The sequence below is a fragment of the Podarcis cretensis genome (genome assembly GCF_951804945.1).
Source record: "Podarcis cretensis genome assembly, chromosome: 8".
Taxonomy (NCBI): Eukaryota; Metazoa; Chordata; class Lepidosauria; order Squamata; family Lacertidae; genus Podarcis; species Podarcis cretensis.
The window spans coordinates 12,820,392-12,840,663 of record NC_137177.1 but is presented as its reverse complement, the minus strand read 5'-3'; the positions used below and the strand labels follow the sequence as shown (position 1 = coordinate 12,840,663).

Below are 20,272 nucleotides of genomic sequence, written 5' to 3'. Positions count from 1 at the left end.
GTGGGTAAAACCTCAGCGCCTAGACTTGCCGATCGCATGGTCGGCGGTTCGAATCCCCGCAGCGGGGTGCGCTCCCATTGTTTGGTCCCAGCGCCTGCCAACCTAGCAGTTCGAAAGCACCCCCGGGTGCAAGTAGATAAATAGGGACCGCTTACCAGCAGGAAGGTAAACGACGTTCTGTGTGCTGTGCTGGCTCGCCAGATGCAGCTTGTCACGCTGGCCACATGACCCAGAAGTGTCTGCGGACAGCCCTGGCTCCCGGCCTCTAGAGTGAGATGAGCGCACAACCCTAGAGTCTGTCAAGACTGGCCCGTACAGGCAGGGGTACCTTTACCTTTTACCTCCCTTCCCCTCCCCTTGATGGTTAATTTTAATTATCTTTTACTGCTGCATATTCTAAATATTCAATGTTCTATCTTTTTCCATTTAATCTCAGATTACTTTATACTACGGAATTTTTTCAAATTCTGTTAACATTTTAATTTGTTCAGAGTGATTTTTAAAATATTCTACAAACCATTTTAATTCAATTTGGATACAATAACAGAACTGGAGGCCCCTCGACTGTCCTCGGGTCCAGTATTGGACCACTTTTACCAAATATCCCCAACCAATGTGGACAGACTCCTCTGAGCTGGAAAGCCCACCACCTGTCCTCTTGACCCGTGCCCATCCTGGCTGATTGGAGCGTGTCCAGACAAGGTGCTGGGCCCCCTAGGGGATATCATCAATTTTCCCCTTGGCACCAGGACATTCCCAGGGGAATTGAAAGAGGCAGTGGTGTGCCCGCTCTTAAAGAAAACATCATTAGATCCTTTAGATCTATCCAATTACCACCCAGTTTCAAATCTTCCATTCATGGGTAAGGTGATTGAGAGAGTAGTTGCTGAACAACTTGGTGGGTTTCTGGATGAAACATCAGTTCTGGATCCATTCCAATCCAGCTTCTGCTCTGGTCATGGGACCAAGACGGCTCTGGTTGCCCTAACAGATGAGCTCCATAGGAAGCTGGATCGAGGCGGGTGGGGGCTGCTGATTCTTTTAGACCTGTCAGCAGCCTTCAACATGATCGATCACAAACTTCTGGACCACCACCTTGCCGACGTGGGGATCCAGGGCACAGTCCTTCAATGGCTGTGCTCGTTTCTCTCTGGTCGGGGCAGAGGGTGGCGCTTGGGGGGGGGGAACAGTTGTCATGCCACTCCTTGGTGTGTGGAGTGCCACAGGGTGCAATACTCTTCCCGATGCTTTTCAACATCTTTATGCGCCCCCTCACCCAGCTTGTCTGGAGTTTTGGTTTGGGCTGCCAACAGTATGCTGATGACACCCAACTCTATCTGTTGATGGACGGCCATCCTGATTCGGCCCCAGACACACTGATCAGATGTTTGAAAGCTGTGGCTGGATGGTTACATGGGAGCCGGTTGAAGTTAAATCCTTCAAAGACAACTCCCATCTCTTGCGGGGGTGCAGTTAGTGCCAGCACCGTCCGTTAAGAGTTTGGGTGTAATCTTTGACACCTCCCTTTCAATGGAGGTGCAGATTGCAGCTATAACAAAGGCAGCATTTTTTCATCTCCACCAAGCTAAGCAGTTGGCTTCTTACCTCTCTCGCCCTGACCTAGCCACAGTGATCCATGCAACGATCACCTCCAGGCTTGATTACTGTAACTCGCTCTACGCGGGGCTGCCCTTGAAGCTCATCCAGAAACTCCAGTGGGTGCAGAATGCCAAGGCGAGGCTCTTTATGGGGTCCTTGCTGTGGGATCACATTCACCCTGTGCTATACCATCTGCACTGGCTCCCAGTGGAGTACAGGATCAGGTTTAAGGCGCTGGTTTTAACCTTTAAAGCCGAATACGGCCTAGGACCCTCGTACAGTGGTGCCCCGCAAGACGAATGCCTCGCTAAACGAAAAACCCGCAAGACGAAAGGGTTTTACGATTTTTAGCAGCTTCGCAAGACGAATTTCCCTATGGGCTTGCTTTGCAAGACGAAAGCCCATAGGGAAATCTCCAGGGACAGCAGGGAAGCGCAGCGCGCCTTCTCCTCTGTTCCCGGACCTGTCCTAAGGCTTGCGGTGGGAGGTCCGGGAACAGAGGACAAGGCGCGAAGGGCTTCTCCTCTGTTCCCGGGGCTTGCGGTGGGAGGAGGGTTTTTCCTCCCCACCGCCAACATTCAGAACAGCATTCTGAATGTTGGCGGTGGGGAGGAAAGCCCTCCTCCCACCGCAAGCCTTCAGGACAGGTCCGGGAACAGAGGGGAAGGTGCGCAGCGCTTCTCCTCTGTTCCCGGACCTGTCTTGAAGACTTGCGGTGGGAGGAAGGTTTTCCTCCCCACCGCCAACATTCAGAAGGCTGTTCTGAAGGCTGGCGGTGGGAAGAAAAGCCCTTCTCCCCCGCCAGCCTTCAGAAGAGTTCCCGCCTAGGCTGCGGATAGCAGCCTGCTGCCCCGCGCGAGGGGCGCCCCTCGCGCGGGGCAGCAGGCTGCTATCCGTAGCTTGGAGAGCCCTGCGGGGAAGTCCTGCAGCAGAGGAATTCTCCGCTGTCCCGGGGTGATTTAAAAGCCCCCGGGAAGGCAGGCAGGGGGGACAAAGACTTTTGCCCCCTGCCAGCCTTCAGAAGAGGTCCTGGACCTCTTCTGAAGGCCGGCGGGGGGCAAAAGTCTTTGCTCCCCCCCTGCCTGCCTTCCTGGGAGAGCGGAGAAATTTCCAGGACCTCTTCTGAAGGCTGGCGGGGGGGCAAAAGTCTTTGTCCCCCGCTGCCTGCCTTCCCGGGGGCTTTTAAATCGCCCCGGGACAGCGGAGAAGTCTCCGCTGTCCCGGGAAGGCAGGCGGGGGGAAGCAAAGACTTTTGCCGCCCGCCGGCCTTCAGAGGAGGTCGGGGGACAGATTGTCCCCGGACCTGGTCTGAAGGCGGTTTCCATAGGAACGCATTGATTGATTTTCAGTGCATTCCTATGGGAAACCGTGCTTCGCAAGACGAAAAACTCGCAAGAGGAAAAGACTTGCGGAACGAATTAATTTCGTCTTGCGAGGCACCACTGCACCTACAGGACTGCCTCTCCTGGTATGTCCCACGGAGGACCTTACAGTCTTCAAATAAAAACATCTTGGAGATCCCGGGCCACAGGGAGGTTAGGCTGGCCTCAACCAGAACCAGGGCTTTTTCGGCCATGGCCCCGATCTGGCGGAACACTCTGTCACAAGAGAATAGGGCCCTGCAGGACTTGACATCTTTCCGCAGGGCCTGCAAGACCCTTGACATCTTTCCGCAGGGCCTGTTCCACCAGGCCTTTGGCCAAGGTACAGTCTGACCGCTTCTCTCCTTCTGTAATCTTCACAGAACTCTAGCCCAATGCTTGCCATTAATTTAATTTAATTGATTCTGAACTAATTTTAGAATGTATTTCAATTAATTGACTGTGATTTTATGTAAACTGTGCTATTTTTACTGTTGTTAGCCACTCTGAGCCTGGCTTTGGCTGGGGAGGGCACGGTATAAATAAATTATTATTATTATTATTATTATTATTATTATTATTATTTCTCAAAGGCCCCGTTAGTCCTGCTCTCTCATATTACTAGTTAAAATAGCCATTTCTGCATATTCCATCAACTTCCTCTGCCATTTCTCCTCCTTTGTTGGAGCTGGACCCTCCTTAAATTTCTGAACATATACCATTTGCTGTAGCTGCATATAAAAACATTTCCCCCCCTGATCTCTAAGGACCTCTACACTAGTTATTCCTAAGAGAAAGGCTCCCAGTCCTTTTCCAAAAGACCTTTTAAACAATTTTTTTTCATTTCATTGTATATCATCTCCCAGAAGCCCTTGGCCATAACTCCAGGCATCACTTATTTTACTGCTTTAATTAGACAGTTCTATCCAGTTCGATCCGGATAGTCCTTTATTACTTTCTTTCTCTTCTTGTTGTTATCATATATTCCTTTCTTTGCAATCTCTGATGATTTTCACAAGCAGATTGAAAACTGGCGTCTCTGTGTGGGTTTTGTACTCTTCAAAGACCATATCGCTCAGGGACAGCCTCTGTTCAACGCTTCCATAAACAAAATTAATCTCCGGTCTGTCCTTTATTTTTTCTCAGGCTAGCCAAATAAATCAAATAAATCAGGGGGCTCTGTCAGGTCAAACTTGCATTCCAACATTCCTTCTCTTTCGAACAATCCTGATTCTCCTCCCCCTGTCCTTCTTTCTCCGGCAAGCCTGTCTTGGCGAGACGCCATTTTTTAACTGAGTCATAAAAAATTTCCTCTTTCTCACTGTTCACCAATCTTCTCTCCTATTGTAATCTATCCCACGCAGTTCTTAAAATCCTGCTTATGATTAGTAAAAACGTGACGATCTTATTTCTTTCTGGGGTGAAGGGTTATTAATATCACATCGTGCAAAGAAAAAAAGAGTTTTTTCCTCCACCCCCCCTTCGTTCCAAACATACAGTCTCCTAGTGGTAATTCATCAGAAGATTTACTTATCCATCCGTCACTCCCGGGTCACAGAGGTCCATTGATGTATGTGCTTCAGCATCATTTCCAATCGTATGTTTCCAATTATAATTCCGAACTGAAGCAACCAGCACGCGCTAATTGGAATCGGCATCAGGAAGATCTGACTTCACCGAGGGCTCGTGCCAAGTGTTCGGCACCCCCATCTCTCGGATCAGGGGGTGCATTGTGAACACCGCTGGCAAGACAGTTCCCCCCACCTCCTGGGGGGGTGGGAAGGCTGCATACTTCCCATAGGTAAAGGTAAAGGTACCCCTTCCCGTATGGGCCAGTCTTGACAGACTCTGGGGTTGTGCGCCCATCTCACTCAAGAGGCCAGGGGCCAGCGCTGTCCGGAGACACTTCCGGGTCACGTGGCCAGCGTGACATTGCTGCTCTGGCGAGCCAGAGCCGCACACGGAAACGCCGTTTACCTTCCCGCTGGTAAGCGGTCCCTATTTATCTACTTGCACCCGGAGGTGCTTTCGAACTGCTAGGTTGGCAGGCGCTGGGACCGAGCAGCGGGAGCGCACTCCGCCGCAGGGATTCGAACCGCCGACCTTTCGATCGGCAAGCTCTAGGCACCGAGGCTTTAACCCACAGCGCCACCTGCGTCCCGATATACTTCCCATAGCAGCCCCTTAATTACCTCGCATAGGTCAGAGAGATGTTATTGTCAGCCATCTTCCAACACGCCACCTGCTGGAAAAGTGTTTTCATTTCCAGCAGGTTTTTATATTTTTCCTATACCCTATAAAGCTTCTTTCTAACTACATGGTTCATGCAACTCTTAGGTATTTTAGCTTTATCATACCATAGATATGCATACTGGCCAGAATTATTATTATGTCGATCTAAGTCTAGCAACTGAATAGTCTTCGGTATTAACCACTCTTTCAACCAACAAAGTCATGCAGCCACATAATAGAAATATAAGTCCATCAGTAAGAATTGATGCTTTTGAATTATGGTGCTGGAGGAAGCTCTTGAGAGTCTCATGGACTGCAAGAAGATCAAACGTATCCATTCTTAAGGAAATCAGTCCTGAGTGCTCACTGGAAGGACAGAACATGAAGCTGAGGCTCCAATACTTTGGCCACCTCATGAGAAGAGAAGACTCCCTGGAAAAGACCCTGATGTTGGGAAAGATGGAGGGTACAAGGAGAAGGGGACGACAGAGGACAAGATGGTTGGACAGTGTTCTCAAAGCTACAAACATGAATCTGACCAAACTGTGGGAGGCAGTGGAAGACAGGAGTGCCTGGCATGCTCTGGTCCATGGGGTCACGAAGAGTCGGACACAACTAAACGACTAAACAAGAATCCATCGCTGTCTTTAATATTTCTCAAATCTCCCTGGACATCTGTGATGCTGGCACTCTCTCTCATTGCCCAAATGCCAAAGTCCATGTCTTTCGCACTGTCTTTGGCTTTCCTCGGCATCACAAGTGAAATAAAAAGAAAGGAAATGTATCTCTGTGTGTGTGTGTTTGCATATATCTAGTTTCTGAATAAGCTAGTCTATTAAATCTGCAAGCTCCTCTGGACAGAGACCTGCCCCCCCACCAGCTCTTAGCTGTTACCAATTTATCTTTAGAAACAAATGCACAAATTATTTTCCCCAAACACATGGGATGGAGGAAATTTAGACTTTGAGTCACTGTGCATTTTATTACTGTACAACAAAGGAAACTGGACAGACACTTGTCTCCCCTTACCAAAAATAAATAAATTCGTGATTCTGACTATCAGAGAAATCTGGCAAAATTGCCTGGACTTCTGGAGATCTAATCCAGTTTCACTGCTGAGCTTTGAATTTTAGTGTAACCTGATGGGACTTGTTTTCCCATATCCAGGGAGGTGAATTTGAGGCTGGCAGAGAGACGTGTCCTTGGAGTTATTGGAAGGGGGAAGATATTTAATTTGTTTTCTACACGTGCTTTATATTATGCTATAGCATAATTAGAATTCTAGCAATTTGTCCTGAATCCATTGTTCCTGGTGCTGGCAAAGTGCTCCTTGCAATCTTCTATAAATTCCTCCAACTAAGCCTCTTCATGCATCAGTTCCTTGCTTGGCCCAGTGCTGTTCTCGAACTCTTTCCTGGCTCTTCAGCTCTCTAGAATGATGAAGACACTCCTGATCTCCTGCCTCCTCTTGGCCCTGCTTCCTCCAGGTGAGCAGAACTACAGCTGCTGTGCTGTTCATCATGTTTCCAGGAAGGAACTAAGCGGGGGATCAGCCATTAAAGCAGGACAAGGAAGGAACCAGGACTTGTGGTTCCTTTGAAAGGGAGAGGAATAAAGCACAAGGCCAAACAACATAGGATCCTCATTCATAGATTGCTTGTTCCCAATATTTATATTTATTTTTATTTAACGAAATGCGTACAGAGAGGTGGGGTACCAGAGTCTGTCATGCTTGCTGTAGCTGATGGGAGCTGTACTGCAGCAACTTCAGGAGGGTCAAATATTTCCCCACCCCTGCCCTACAGATCCTCTCCCACAGCCTGCAGGAGCCACCTGGGACAACCATTCTCTGGTGTGTCCAAGGCCCGCCCCCATTCACATTCTGTAGTTTCCAGAAACTGGTATTTAGAAGCATAGTGCCTCCACTGTTTAAGAGAAAATATTTCCACTGAGGACAGTAGCCAGGAACATACTCATTGTCCCCCATTAAGCCCTTGTTGAAGCCATTCATGTTGGTGGCACTCCCTGCCTGTTATGAGGTGGACATCATAGGAGGAACTGTCATGTTAATGTACCTTTATAGAGACCTATTCCTCCCCCTGTCTGCAGTGGCATCTCTGTTATGTGACACTTGTTGGAATCGAGGAGATCATTGCGAAAACCCCACAGATATGCTGTGTGACTCGTTCAGTAACCAGTCCTGCATGTCAGCACTTGGAGAAAGCAGTATATGTAAGTGAGAAGAACTTTAAACTTTTTGACCACCAAAACATAAACCAACAGGGTCATGTTCTAAAGCCATATTTTAGCTACAAACCATGGGATATGGCTTTTTCACAAAGCAGTGTTTTAGATCCTGCACTGGATGTAGGAACCAGAGGGAAATTTAAGTCAGTTCATATTTAAAGGTGAGTTTACCTAATGGGCACTTTCCAAAACAATATGCAAAGCAAATCAAAGCCCTCCTTCAACATTTGCACTTCTCCCATTTTTGCAATTCTAGTTGTCCAGCCATGTAACAAGTCCAAAAATGCACATACTAAGGCAAGGTGTGCATATAAGACCCTACCTGCGCTCCAAATTTAAAGCAGTGCCACACTACTGTGAACAGTCATGGCTTTCCTCAAAGAATCCTGGGAACTATAGCCTGTTAAGAGTCCTTAGACCCCCTATTCCCCTCACAGAGCTATATTCTCAGAGTGGCTTAAGAGTCAATCATTTTTCACTGGGAACTGTCACTCTTCAATAGAAATAGTGTTACACGCCCTTAACATCAAGGCGGCTTACAACAGGAAAGGATTTCCATGACTACAAGCATAAGAGCAGGGCAGTAGCTAGGGGGTGATGAGGAAGGCCCCAGCCAGGGGTGCTGGGAGGGGGGGCACAAAATGGGCTAAAAATAAATATGTCTATAAATAAAAATATTGATTATTGCCTCATAAGAAAAGGTTTTAAATAGAAGGTCTTTATATGATATGTGGGGACCCTGTCTGTGGCTAGGGGGAGCAATTTGTCCATGGCTAGGGGGCACAATCTGGATGGTCCTGCCAGGGGCACAAGATCACCTGGCTACGGCTCTACATAAGAGAAGTAGTCATAAACAATAAAACACATCAAAAAGTATGCAAGAAAACTGAACAATTTCCAAATAAATCATAAGAGCTAAAAATATAGAATACCAATTAGTATCAGTTACAGCAACAACAAAAAACAAGCAATACAGAAAACAAACTCAAGAGTTTGTTCAGCAGCCTCAGCTTTTGTAGTTGGAGTCAGTCAGTCAGGGTCCCACCTCCCAGGCCAAGTGAAAAAAGGCCTGCAAGGCAGCGAGCAGCTATGCCCGGAGTCACAACCAAGATGGTCAACAAACTGCTTAAAGCAGTATCACCCTGAAGATAGGGCCTAAAGGGGGTGGGTCACATTAAAATATTGGTGAATTTTCATGAAGACTTTAAAAATATAGGAAACTGATGTGAAAATGTGGAGACGTGAACTTAAAACAAGAACTCAGGAAACTGAAACTGACAATTTTCCCCAATCTAACATGCTCCCTTTGTAAGCTCCACCACAGTCTCTCATCAGACCACTTTCCTGTGCTGCCATAAAGCTTATTGCATTGATGAATTGCTTCCCATTAAGCCTCCTGAACTGATCCTATTCAATGATGGGAGGGAAGGTAGAAACTTCTGGAGGGTCAAAAGTTCTCCATCCCTGCCTCACATTCAACAAATAGATAAAACTGGAGGTCTGTCTTTCCACTGCAGGCAGGGCCAGCCCAAGCCATTTTGACACCTGAGGCGAACCTTGAAATGCTGCCCATCTGTGGGAAGAAGGGTGACTGAAGATTTACATCAGGAACAAGGGGGTGGGGGTGGGAATCTACACTGGCATTAAGTGGACAACAAAGCTGGGAGGAGACCAGCAGCACCTCCTAATTGCCAAGAGGCCACTGCAGAGGTGGAATTGGGGGAGGGGGCTGCCGAGAAGGAAGCTCTTGCACACCACAGCTGCAAAGGCAATAGCAGCCTGAGGGGGGTGAGAAAATGGCACACCGCGGGGGGGGGCACTTATTGCGGGGCCTGGCCTGCAGAGTGCCTGAGCCACACATCTCTCCTGGAAGTGATACGGTGGCTTGGGTGCCTGCAGGCTCCACGCCTGGGCAGATTGCCCCGCAGCTCCCCTGAGCAGATTGCCACCCTGCCGCCCACTAGGCAGATCGCCCAGACTCCCAAGGAGGTAGCTCCACTGCTGCTCAGCAGGCAATCATCTCACCTTTCCTCGTGGGAGGGCTGGCCTTGTCTCCAGGTCTAATTATTTCCTTCCAACTCTTTCTTTTATAGTTGGTCTGAAGACACCATTTGTGGTCAAGTTCTGCATGAATGCAGACATTTGCAATGGAGGCTATTCCAGTGTCTCCATATCATCATCTTTGTACGCCCACAGCAACATCTTATGCTACGAGTCAGATTTGTGCGACAGATTTGAACCTCCCAAAAGTAAGTATCATCATCAGGAAAGATTGTCTCCCAAACCTCAAGTAATGAGAAGTCAAAGAAAGACAAACAAGTTTTTGGCAGGCGTTTGTCAGGCATTTGTTTCTCGATTTTACAAATAGCCCTGAATCTGGCAGAACAGTTCCCAACTGCATTTAAAATGGTTTTGTCTTTTTGAGAGAAAAGAGGGTCAACCAAAGAAGACTCAGATGAATCGAGAAAAATGAAATGTGGATCTATTTAGTGGGGTATTTTTTTTTTTGCTTGTAGCACATAATGATGTGCGTGTAAAGGGAAAGTAAGCATTGAATATTAGGAAAGATCAAATATTATGTCAAACAGAAGTTTCTTAGTTACAGGTAGGGTAGCCATGTTGGTCTGCCGGAGTTGAAACAAAATTTAAAAATTCCTTCCAGTAGCACTTTAGAGACCAGCTAAGTTTGTTATTGGTATGAGCTTTTGTGTGCATGCACACTTCTTCAGATAATATATTGTCCATTTTGGAAGTATAACCTGACTCTGCTATTTAGTGGAGAGAAGTTGTTTATGATGATGTTGAATTATACACAACCCTATACCCAAAGGTCTCAGGGTGGTTTACAGAAAAGATCACAATATATATATAATCAGAATTTTAAAATAACCAATAACACACGCCAGAAAAGAGCCACATTTTAAAAGTATATAGGATGTCAAGCAGATGAACCGAAGGTTAAAAAGGAACGTTTTTGCCTGGTGCCTAAAGGAGACATTCCACAGACAAGGATCCACTGCAGAGAAGGATGATGTGCACCAGGTACAGACACAGGCCTGTATCACCATCCTTTTCAAACTAGAGACAGAAGCTGGGGTTAGGATTTGAACCAAGAACCCCAAAGCTGGAAGCTATGCTGGGCTGGAGCCTGGCTTAGTGAGCTACCATGAATTGAATAGTGAGGCCTCCTCAGGTGCACAGCAAGATAGCAATAAGAGCACACCAGGCAGTGCAAACTGGTAAGGCACTATGATACCTCTGGATTAGCCAGGCTGTTGCATAAATATCAGGAATCTGGGGTCCTGCCTTTGCCAAAAATAGAGTGCATTCTAACAGGATATCTACATTATTTAATAACATAGCATTGTAAAAGGGGGAAAAATTGCTGAGAGAACAAAACCAAAAACCATGTTTAAATAACAAGATTACTTGAACAACATGCATCATCCATTAGCAAAAATTATAAGGGAGCTTCACAGTTTTACCTCATTCCTAGAAACACCCCTGGCATGTCACAATCCCTCTCCTGCAGCAGCTTCTGATATTTACAACCCTATTCCTTCCTCCAAAGAGCCCTCATGCTCTCCATTTTAGCCTCAAACACCCGTGTAAAATAAGTCAGACTAAGGTGCAGTGTCTGGCCCCAGGTCACCCAGAAAGTGTCATGGCTCAAGTACAGATTTGACCTCTGGTCTCCTCCCACCCTTGTTCCTGATGTAGATGTTCACATCCCCTTGTTCCTAATGTAGACCTTCACTCACCCCTCCTTCCTTGGTGGGAGGAGGCACCATTTTGTGGTCGCCTTAGCATTCCCAACACCCTGGTGTATGCTTTTTATTGTAAACACTACAACAACATTAGGACAAGGAATTCTGAGAGCGGTAGATTATTAAGGGTGCTGATGTAGCACCCTGCTTGTGGTTAACGCTTAGCTGGAATGAAATATTCAACGCAGCAATAGAGAAATTAAAATAATAATTTATTTGTCAGACAAATAAATATGAGGCACAGTGGTATATGGTTACCAAGCTCTGGCCTGGCCTCCTGCCATTCTGGCCAGCACTTATATTTCCTTAATCCAGCCCCCTTGCTCCTCCTGTGGCTGCCTCTGTCCAATCAGCCTGGTTGAAATTCCTATTGGCTGTTTGCTAGAACCAATCACAAAAGATACACCCATTTCCTCTTGTCCTTTTATGGGAAACAAAAAGATATATATTCTTCTATCTATAAATGACAAATAAGTAGTAATATATCTTACATGTGTCTCAACAAGGAACCTTAATTACCAGCTCACCTCGCCCTATTGCCCTCCAAAACAGATGGTTAATCTTAAATTTTTATCTTAAACAGATGTCAAGGATCATCATTAAAAGATCTCCTTCCTTTGGAGGTCTCTAAACAAAAGCTTGACAACCATATGTATGTTCTAATGATGTTTCCTGCTTGGCAGGGGGGGTTAGGCTGGTGGCTGATGGCCCCTGTGATCTCTTCCAATTATATGAAATAAGAATCTAGCATAAGGATTTAACATTTCTTAGCTTCTAATTCCTTTGCATAATTACATTTAAGCCAATATATTTAATACATAACATAAATAACCTTTTAAAAGGAAAAGAAATCTTAAAAGGATCTCAGTTTAAGAAAGAAACAACTTTAGAAAAAGACTTCCCAAAATACTCTCTTCCTTTCTGCCAGCTAGATGCTTTTCCATTGCTCTTGACCTTTGAACCTTAGGAAAATATGGCTCAAGTTTAATGGGAGGCACATGGTTTTATTTTACTATTTACCCACTCTTAATTATGTTTATCTCTTTTTTTATCTTCTGTAATATGTAGGGTCAGTGTAACCTTGGCTGTCAGCCTGTAATTCCCTTTGACTTTGAGAATTGTTTTCTGCTATAAATCAGGGGGCCCCCTTGTCTAGGAGGAAAAACATTGCCAAGGTTCTTAGGCAGCTGCTCTTCTGCCTGGCATGAAACATTTGAAGATCTTTAAGCTCATTTTAAAATACAGGCCCTGATCAAGCCTCAATAAAAATGCAGGCTATGATTAGATGCCTCACTGAGAGTTGATAGGAAAACCCCTATCCCCCTCACAGAGCTACCATTTAGCAATCAATCCCCACATAGTAGCTCTTATTAGTTAGCATTCTTTGTTAGGTGAAATTATAATTTTATCTAGAATTAAGCCCATCTTTTCCCAGAATAGGTTTTTTTAAAAAAATCAGAAAACTGTTGGGAGTTTTATTTTTCTTCCCCTCTCTAAGAAAGAGGGCCATTTTGTAAAATTTTGTCACCAGTTTGTGTGTATCTGTAGCTACCATTTTGTCGCTCAGAATGCCCCCCAATGGTGCTCAGTGCTAAGCCCAATTGCTTAAAACAGTATCCCTGTGCTTGAAATGTATGCTGTGAATGTGGCCCCAGTCAGAAATCTCTTGCACCATGCATTAATGTAGCCCTGAATGTATGAAGCATGGCTGAAGCACTTTTCTTGGAGAAGTGCTGGGAACTGGTACACATCCCTTTTTGACGGGGCAGCACAACTCCTACCCCTCACATACAGCCAGATGTGGTTTGCATCTGCAGACGAAATACATTGAGTGGACCCTGACTAACAGCAACGTTGGGGTGGTGATTGTTTTACAGTGCCTACGCGTGAGAAGAGGGAGCCCAATGGACTGAAGTGCCCAAGTTGCATCTCCCTCTCGTCACTTGATTGCGTGGCTGAGAATACCGTCGACTGCATAAATGAGGAGGATCAGTGCTTCTACTCTGCCGCTTACATCTACTATGTGGATGACTGCCAATCCAGTGAGTCTTGTGTAATGGCTAAGGCCCATCTGCACTATGTATTTAAAGCAGTATCATGCCACTTTGAACATTCATGGCTTCCCCCCAAATGCTGGGATACTTAGCTTATGAAGGGTGCTGAAAATTATTAGGAGACCCACGATGCCCTCACCGAGTGTCAGGGATGGGCAGGAGCCCAAGGAGGAGGGATGTGTGGGCAGGGAGGTGGGCGGAGGAGGAGGAGGATACAGGGGAAGGGGCTAATGATTTCCAGGGTTCTGTGCCACCCATGAGGCTGCTCTTGGAGGAGTTAGGAGGAGGGGACCAGGAAATGGAGGAGGCTGCAGAAGAGCTACAGGAGGAGTTTGAAGAGCCTTTAGTGCTCCTAGAGAGAGTCATATAGCTTTGGAAATCTCGGGATCCCTCCTCCACTTCCAATTGTCCCGTGCATAAAAAGCAAAGGTTGAAGTGCTTTTCCATTTTCACCCAGAACGGAAAACGGCTCTTTTTCAGAAAAAAGGTTGCCCACCCTTCTGTCTGAGGGAGAGGTTTTGGATTAAAAAAACATGTTGTTGTTGTTTTCCAACAGGGAAAACCCACCTGATGGCGGCTATCCGAGGCTGTGCAACAAGTAATACGTGTGACTACATTAAGGGGTTAAGGGACGCTGGTTTTTATATCTTAGGAATTGAGATCACTGAAGCAGAGTGCACCAAAGCAATGGACAACAATGCCAATGAGCTGTAGCTGAGGGAAGGCAAACCACCACCACCCAGAAAAACCCACCATTAATGAAATTGGTGGCCTAGTGGTTGAAGCAGGGGTGGTCTCAGCCTGAGGACTCCCAGGCTTTCTTTCCAGAAGTCTAGAAGCTCCTCCTCAAGGACAGGCTGTATTTGACTTTCATGTTCAAAATAAATATATATGGCAAGTAATGTGTGTTGTATCATTTATCTAAATGCAACATATGTTGGGGGAAATAATAGTGCTTGGGGATGGGAGATATGTTTTGCAGGGATGAAATCCAAGGTCAGACTTCCATGTCCAATTTTAACCTAACCCAGAAATAGTACCTTGGTTTAAGAACTTTGCTTCAGGATGAGAACAGAAATCGTGCAGCGGTGGCACAGCAGCAGCTGGAGGCCCCATTAGTTAAAGTGGTGCTTCAGGTTAAGAACAGTTTCAGGTTAAGAACAGACCTCCAGAACGAATTAAGTTCTTAACCCGAGGTACCACTGTACTACCTGCACCCCAGTCCCCTAGGCCCTGTGGAGGGGAATGCAGTGGCTGCATTTGGCCCCCAGGTCAGCGGTTCCCCACTCCTGGTATAGATTACTCAAGGCCTCCATAGTTTCCCAATTTTCTCTCTCCTTTTTCTTCCCTTACTCAGCCAAATGAACAGCTTGGTGATTTTAGAAAGAAATTGTGAAACCATGTTTCTTCAGCAGGTACATTGTGAATCCCCTCGTCTTCAGCAGGTACATTGGGTGAGCACCACTTTGAGGCAATCAAGTTTTTGGCTAATGTTAGATTTCCCACAAGCTTCAACTGGCACTGCTTGCATCCGCCTGCTGAACCAGGCCAGCTGTTCCAGAACCCTGTTGTCGCAATGGCCAGCAAGATGCCTGTGCAAAGCCTCAAAGCAGGACTGGACAGCAACACCAGTTGTCCCCATCCCGTCCCCCCGCTTGTGATTCCCACCAACTGGCATTCACAGGAATACTCTCTCCAACACTTGAGGAAGAACATGGCCAACTTGGTTAGTAGCCATTGTTAGCCTTATCCTCCATTATTTTCTTCTAATCCTCAATCAAACACATCCATGTTGCTGCCCATCTTTACTTCCTGAGAGCAAATTCCAGAGTTTAACTATGTGCTATTTCAAACAGTACAGCAGCCGCTCGGGTTGTGTTACCTTCGGGTAATGTAACTTTTGGGTTGTGAACGCAGCAAACCTGGAAGTAGGGTTGCCGTTCATGCACATGCAGAAGCGTTCTGCGCACCTTGTGCATGCGCAGAAGTGCTCCACAGCGCCGCACACATGTGCAGAACAGGCGCCTCCGGTTACGAAGATTTCAGGATACGGCCAGGCCTCTGGTACAAATCCCGTTCGTAAGCAGAGGTACCACTGTACTTTCTTCCATCTTTCTCGAATCTTCCAACATTCACTGTCATTGGCTGCCTACAAATTCTAGTATTGTGAGAAAGGAATAACAGCTTTTCTCTGTCCTGTTGCACTAAAGGCTTCCTGTGAATTGAAAGCTGACTAAACCTCAGATATGTAGGGAGCTACAAGAATTGCCCCCAATCAAAGGATCTCACTGCTTGAGGTGTAGCATAAGGGTTTGTGCATTCCTCAAGGCACTTTTGGCTCACATTGCTCAGGAATCAGTGGAAATAAACATAAGCACCTTGAATGTGACCTGGCAGCAAATTGGCAACCAGTGTCACTGTCTCAGCAATAGAGTGACACGTAGCCAGTAGCCTGCTGCTATGAGCACCTTGGCTGTTGTGTTCTGCAATAGCTGCAGCTTCTGGACCTGATACAAAGACAGCCCCAAGGCATGCTGGCATAATCAAGTCTTGAAGTTACCAGTGCATGAACCCCTGTGTCCAGGCTGCCAAGCAATAGACCTATCTTCAAGATACAGAAATCACTCATTCATAAGGCTTCCCATTTTTCATGGTTCAAGCTCAGTTTGTTGGCTGTCATGCACCATGGCATCCAAGCACCAATCCAGAGTTTCTCTCCCAAACTCCAATTGACTCTTCCCAACAGCTTCATATTGATGTTCAAGAGCCACTGCATACCCTCCAACATTCCTCAGATGAAAACATGGACATTTCTCACTCCACACAACTAACACACACACCATTTTTGTCCCCCACCCCATGCCCCCACGCAGCATTCTCTGTCAGAAGAATGGCAAGTTCCTCAGCCACATCACGAACAGGACACAGCACGTACATCCTCCACTGACCTGAGAATACCCCATAATCCCAGTTTTATTTTACTTCATGTTTGGTACATTTACAAAAAGAAAAGAATGCACCAATAAATAATTTTCTGAAAGTGGCAAGATTAGACACAAACATAAAAGATTTTTGGGGGAGAAGGGAAATCTAGACTCCATGCCTCCCAGGGAGGCCTTGCCCTCTGCTTGCCCCTCAGATCCAATGCAGCTGGGAGGGCCTCCGTTTTAGCAGTCTCTCCTGCTTTACCTTTGCCATCTCTGCATATAATAATAATAATAATTTAATAATAAATATATTATTTATACCCCATCCATTTGGCTGGGTTTCCCCAGCCACTCTGGGTGGCTTCCAGCAGAATATTAAAATATAATTCTAAGGCTTTCACCATTCATTCTTCTTTTGTTGTTATTCTCACAACTTTCCACTTCTGAGCATAAAGATCCTTTGCCACTGTACCTGCATACATGAATACAGCTGCATATATAAACAGAGTTTGGAATTTTGCTGACCAATATCACCTGCCAGAAGGGTTGTGGACTCTTGGAAAAGTCAGTTTGATTCCCCCCCTCCCCATTATATATCATGCCCCAAAAGACCTTAGCCTTCCTACAGGTCTACCACATGTGAGAGAGTGACCCCTTGCAATTCTTACATTTCCAACATTTTTTTGGTACATTCTTATATATTCGATCTAAGCTCTTTAGAGTTGAATAACATTGATACATCATCTTATAATAATTAACTCTTATAAAATGAAGAAGAAGATGGTGAAGGGAGATGACATGAGTCCAATGTCACTCTCCCCACCCTCTTCATTGTGATTATCAACATCTGGGAGTCCCATTCCTCTTAGAAGAAACAATGTGAAGAATCTAAGCTGACAGTAAATTATATAGCAACATTATATATTACACCAATATATACATCTGTGATGCTGCCACTCCCCCTCTCGCATTGTCCAAATGCCAAATCCACATCATTCACACTGTCTTTGACTTTCATCAGCATCACAAGTGAAACAAAAGCAAAGGACGTGGAGCTGTGCTAGTGTATATCCAACCCCAGTAAAAGATAGTCCCTTAAATCTGCAATCTCCTCTGGACACAGTCCTGCAATCCCCCCCCCCTTAACTCTGTTGTTGTTTAGTCGTGTCCGACTCTTCGTGACCCCCTGGACCAGAGCACCCCAGGCACTCCTGTCATCCACTGCCTCCCACAGTTTGTTCAAATTCATGTTAATAGCTTTGAGAACACTGTCCAACCATCTCGTCATCTGTCGTACCCTTCTCCTTGTGCCCTCAACCTTTCCCAGCATCAGGGTCTTTTCCAGGGAGTCTTCTCTTCTCGTGAGGTGGCCAGAGTATTGGAGCCTCAGCTTCACGATCTGTCCTTCCAGTGAGAACTCAGGGCTGATTTCTTCAGAATGGATAGGTTTGATCTTTTTGCAGTCCATGGGATTCTCTTAACTCTAACCAACTTATTTTAAAGAGCAAGTTGACCAATTCTGTACCCCAAACAAGTGCATTTAATGGGACAGAGGAAATCAAGATCATGAGTAACTGTGCATTTTATTACTGTACAACAAAGGAAACTGGACAGACACTTGCCTCCACTTACCAAAAATAAATAAATTCATGATTCTGACTATCAGAGAAATCTGGCAAAATTGCCTGGACCTCTGGAAATCTAATCCAATTTCACTGCTGAGCTTTGAATTCTGGTGTCGCCTGATGGGGCTTCACTTCCTGGGTGGTGAAATTGTGGGTGCCACAGGTTAAAGAGGGGAAATATCCTTGGAGCTCTGGGAAGGGGGGAGAGATTGATTTACCCCAAATGCAACTGCATTTGAGTGAGGGGATCCGGGTCAGTGTGCATTTTATGACTGTATCACAAGGGAAACGGTGGACAGACATTTGTCCCACTTTCAAAAAAGTTCATACTGTCAGGGAAACTGCCTTGGCTTCCAGAAACCTAATCCAATTTCAGTGCTGTAACCTGATGGGACTCGTTTCCTCACATCCAGGGTTGATAAATTGAGGATGGAACAGATTAGGAAGGACATGTCCTTGGATTTCTGGGAAGGGGGGAGAGATTCAATTGGTTTTCAACATTGTGCTTTACATTATGGCATAGCGTGATTAGAATCCTAAAAATTTGTGACACTGTACTGAACCCATTGTTCCTGGGTGCTGTCAAAGTGATTCTTGCAATCTTCTATAAATCCCTCAAATTAAGCCTCTTCGTGCATGAGTTCCTTGCTTGGCCCAGTGCTGTTCTCAAACTCCTTCGTGTCTCTTCAGCTCTCTAGAATGATGAAGACACTCCTGATCTCCTGCCTCCTCTTGACACTTCTGAATCCAGGTGAGCAGAACCACAGCTGCTGTGCTCTTCATCCTGTTTCCAGGAAGGAACTAAGTGGGGGGTCAGCCATTAAAGCAGGACAAGGAAGGAACAAGGACTTGTGGTTCCTTTGAAAGGGAGCAGAATAAAGCATATGGTCAAGCTACAAGGGATCCTCAATCATAGATAGTTTCTTCCCAAAGTTTATATTTGTTTTTTTTAACCAAATACACACTGAGAGGTGCAGTATCCCCAAGTCCATTGGGGGAGCAATGGGGGCAGTCGCCCACTCTTGGATAAACCAGAATCCTAAGTTTGATCTACAACAAAGAGTATGTTTCTTGAACTTCTTTCCTGTTTGCTTGCCTCATCGTCCACTCAAATTCTGCCCCTTCTTCCTGAAACTTTGTTCTCAATATTAAATCTTTATTTTACCAAATGCATACAGAGGTGTGGCATTCCAAAGTACATTGGGGGAGCAAAAGAGACAGTAGTTCACTTTTCAATAAATCAGAGACCTAGCTTAAATTTAAAGCAGTGGTGTCCAAACTTTTTTCAAAGAGGGCCAGATTTGATGAAGAGAAAAGCTGTGGGGGCCGACCAAAGGGCCAACCAAAATTGTTGAGCATTTTTTAGGACTGAAGAAGTTGTTGAGGTTTTTTCAGGATTATATCCCAGGAAAATAAACTGCCACAGGGGCCAGATTAAACCGACCGGTGGGCCCCTGAAATGGACTTTGGCCATCCCTGATTTAAAGCAAAGAGTAAGTTGCTTACATTTGTAGAAACTTATGATAGGGTAGGATACAATGTATAGGCACAAATCTTCTCATATTTCGGAGCGGAATTATCTTGCCCCTACCCCATGCAATCTGTTAGTTTGCTGGTGTTACACAGGACCCCAATCTCTGAGTGGAGTCAGGTTCCAGGGGTACCAGATGTGCTTACCAGAGTCTGTCATGTTTGCTGGTGCTGATGGGAGTTGTAGTACAACAACTTCGGGAGGGTTAAAGGTTTCCCCACACCTCTACTGGTCCTCTCCCTCATACTGCAGGAGTTATCTTCGACAATCATTCTCTGGTCTATGCAAGGCCCACCCCCATTCACAGAGTTTAAGAACTACAGAAGGAATATATACTAGTTTGCAGAAACTAGTATTCAAATAGTGCCTCCAATGTTGCAGAAAAAATATATCAATTGAGGATGGTAAACATGAATTTATGCAGTCTGCTTTTGAAGCTATCGAAGTCGGTAGCCTTTGCTGGCCAAGAGTTTGTAGCAGAAAGTGTTGTGTTCATGTACCTTGATGCAGACCTATTCTTCCTATACAGTTACTAAAGTTTTCTAAACCCATTTTTCCCTGTCTGCAGTGGCATCTCTGACATGTGAGTCTTGTTGGAATGAAGGAAAAGATTGCAAAAATGCCACCACTGAGGAGTGTGACGATTCCAGTGACCAGTCCTGCATGTCTGCCCTTGCAGTTGGCAAAGTGTGTAAGTGAGAAGAAGCTTCATCCTCTTTGATCACCAAAACGTAAACCCCCAGACTCACTTTCTAAGGCCATATCTTAGCCACAAGCCACAGAACGTGACTTTTCATAAAGTAGTATTCTAGCCTCTGCATTGCCTGTAGGAGCAGGGAAGAAATTCAAGTCAGTTCATATTTAAAGGTGCGTTTACTCAACTGGCAGAGCAAAACAAAGCCATCCTTCAGAATCTGCCCTTCTCCCAT

General features: G+C 45.7%; 1 protein-coding gene across 1 annotated transcript in view; it reads left to right on the top strand.

The window, feature by feature from the left end:
• LOC307221652 (phospholipase A2 inhibitor NAI-like) overlaps positions 1 to 20,022 on the top strand; it is a 70,283-nt gene extending 50,261 nt beyond the window's left edge. Inside the window, exon 2 of the transcript XR_013841439.1 lies at positions 19,912 to 20,022. The gene's annotated coding sequence lies outside the window, so the exon portion shown is untranslated. The remainder of the gene's footprint in view (positions 1 to 19,911) is intronic.
• The last annotated feature ends 250 nt before the right edge of the window (positions 20,023 to 20,272 follow it).